Genomic DNA, 3,586 nt, shown 5'->3' on the forward strand with positions numbered 1-3,586 from the left:
ATATCTTACTTTATATTATTGTCTGGAAACATAGTTAGCACATTAGCATTAAACGTCTGCCAGCCTCGGGCAAATGCACGAACAGAGCAGATAGATAAATGTTTCAGAGGACTCTCTGTGGGACTTCTCCAAAGGCACAGAGAAATATTCCCTCTAATATGAAATGGAGATTTTAATATACTTTAAAGACACCCTCAATAGCAAATAAAAGTGTAGTTTTGTCTCATTATTGCAGGCTAGAATTGGTCTGTGTGCTTGGGGCAAGATGGATCACCAGTGGGCTTATTATCATTATTAGCACATTTAGTGCTAGTCCCTGTTGCCAACCTTGCTGATTGTAGGAAAACATCTCCCTAATAACCTTAACGAGAATAATGCCCCAGGATGCGCCATGTCCTCCTTAGAGAGAGGGTATAATGTGCTGGGGGCCACACATCCGCTATCCCTCCCAAAGTCACCCGCACTGCTCCTCCTGTCTCGTTGGCTCCGGTTTCTTAGCTGTGGGGCAGTAATCTCCTGTCTGCTCCACTTTACCATACCATGAGAATTACACCCACAAGGAACCGAGCCACAAATTGTTCAGATGGATGGAGCGTAAAATTGATAAGAATATTACATTTGCCGTTTGACACTGCTATGGCATCTATAACCTGCAGTAAAGTCCACTGGAGTGATGGATACTCAAGAAGAATATGGCTTTGTTTATATTGCATGATGGTAGGAATTGTAGTGCTTTTGTTATCCAATAAATTAGTTTGGAATAAATTGGGGGAGAAAGGATTGTTTTGACTATATATATATATATATATATATATATATACAGTCATTATGCGGTTATTTGACTTATTGATCTTTTGTTTATTTGTTTAACTCATAGCCTAGGAATGAATTACTCATTTACATATGAAAGCGAAAGGTGGCAGTTTCGTTTAAAAAATCCAGTTAATCACATTTTGTCGTGACTACTTCATGTTAAATGGTCCTGCAGTCGGTGTGACGAATGCATTTTTTAGAGAGCGAAAACTCAACTACTGCGAGTTCATAAAAACCGCATGCATAATAATATAGAAGAAATTGTTTTAGGTGAATTATAGCAAGTTACACTCCAGGACACTGCTGAAAATGTCGATCACAAAGCCATGTGCGGTTTGCTGAATTGCTGAAGCAACAGCAGCTCAGAGCGCTTTGTGGAGGGGGGCGCTGCCCCCTACAGGACGTGAAGGAGAACTACGCCGCAGACCCCTCGCCCGTGACGTCCCCATAGCGCGCGGTGTGGCTCCGGCAGTCAAAGTCACTTGTGCTGCTGACACAAACCAGGAAAAAGACCTTTGAGCGGATCGATAGACAGCTAGGCTCAGGCAGTTAGACAGAGAAACTACTTTTACACTGAATTAAAAAGAAAAACAAAGTTATCATGGCATCTCTGTTTAAAAAGAAGACAGTTGACGGTAAGTCACTTTGTTAATTGTTTTATTATAGTTTTTCATGGTTAGATCCCTGATTATAATTTACACCTGTCTGCCTGCTGCTTCTTTTGAAACTTTATCAGCATGTTTCACCAGTTTTGCTGTTTTTACGTACGGAATTCACAGTCATAAAGGCGGAATATTTGCTACATGTGTGTTTTTGTTATTAATAATGACTGTGAATAACCAGTAGCCTAGGCTACTTTCATTATAATAACAGCTGTTTCATAAAAAACATTATGACAGTTGTACTCATGTGTCTGATCCATGCGTTATTAATTATATTAACATTATTTACATAAAAGTTTGTTTTGTTTCTTTTACATAAATGATTTTCCACTGTACCAAAAGTGAAAAGTAACAAAGCCACTCATCAAGATTAGTCAGTGTCATGTTGGTTACCTCATTTACAGGTCCTTTTTAGATTCTTTTACATTGATTTTACACTATAGATGTTTATTATATTGAGAGCTCAACATGCAAAGCAAACATTCCCTCGATGGACAGCATTGTGAAGATCAAATTGCTTTCTGAATATTTGGCATAGTTAGCTGGTTAGATTAACAGGTTATCAACTGATCATTGAATCATTCAAACACTTCCATTTAAACCTGTCTCCAGTGATTAACAATAGAAACACTCATTCATAACTCATTCATACAGTTCATACTATATTTTAAAGACCATACTTATCTTTTTTTTTTAGATTCTGTATTGTCACTATCCTAATTTGAGAGAATGTTTTAAAGTTCTTATTTATTTATTTGCTTTTATAAAAATAGCTACTGCCTAGTGCCTATACAGACTTATACACATGGTATAGTCTATAATAAATGAATATAAAGCAGAAGAGTTGGAGGTAAACTGATATCAAATAATTTGAATCAATCATAGTCTTTACTCACGTTCTGATGCTTTTGTCATGGTCAAGTAGAATTCCCATCATTCCCGAGCCTTTGTCCTCTTGACCTTCATGCCAAGGTGAGCCAAGCGTCATCGTGCCAAAGTATCCTCTCAGATGGCAGAGTTGGTTTAGCTCAGCGAGTTTTGTGGATGATAACCCTCCCTCAATACTACGTTTTCGGTGCGTCATCTTTTGCGTAGACTTGTACGTGTACACAAACTCTCTCATCAAGGTTTAGAGATGGGCAAGTAACAAAATTATTATGATAATGATGTAAAAAAAAAATTTACAAACTCTTTGTGACTTTTTTTGTACTTTTCTTACTTTTGTACAATACTAATGAAGTTTTTGTTTCACTTTATTATTGACATATATGTAGAATTTTATTTAAAAAAATGTACTTTCATACATTTAATACATATTTCATACTTTTCATAATTTCTTAATATTTAAACAACTTCATTAGATTTGTCTTTTTACTTATATTCTTATATATATATATATATTTTTTTCTTTTCCTTTTATGATTTGCTTTCTAATAACTTTTTTATTAATTTGCATGGTTTTTCCTTTTTCCTATCTTATTTTTTAAACATTTTTTATTAAACTTTTTGCCCTATAATTTAATTCATGAACTTAATAAATGTTCTTGTATTTTCTTTAAACCGTTGTCCTCCTACTACACCCTCTGTTGCTTCTAATATTGACAGTTTAACCTCACGGGATGTTATGATATGATTGGCATTCACGAGGGCACATGTTGGGCTGATTGCTGTGTAGGAGAGCGTATCTTCCCTATAGGCGTTGTGGCTGCACTCTGCCATCCTTAGAGGTGGAGTATGAAGAGGAACCTTATGTTCAGCGCATGTGTTTTAGCTTGTCCCTCAAATGCATGAAAACAGGAAGAGCATGATCTTGCTGGCTTTGCTCCCAAACAATGTTTTTTGGGCTCCCCGGACTCATGAAAGCACATTTCATTAACTGCAATATTCAGATCCAAAATAGACTGTGAATCAAGCCCATTTAAGTGCTCTTGTGGTTAAGGTGCCTAAATAGATTTTCTTCCTTAACGAGAGCATATCAGTTTTTCTTGACCACAAATACTAGCTATATTGTTCAACAAAAGCTATATTCTAAAACAAATTTAGCGTAAGCAGTGATAATTATTGTAAGCATGATGTGGATGGACCATTATGTTATGCTTTCCTATTTATTT

Source organism: Sinocyclocheilus grahami, unplaced genomic scaffold (assembly GCF_001515645.1).
Source record: "Sinocyclocheilus grahami isolate Dianchi unplaced genomic scaffold, SAMN03320097.WGS_v1.1 scaffold439.1, whole genome shotgun sequence".
NCBI classification, from domain to species: Eukaryota; Metazoa; Chordata; class Actinopteri; order Cypriniformes; family Cyprinidae; genus Sinocyclocheilus; species Sinocyclocheilus grahami.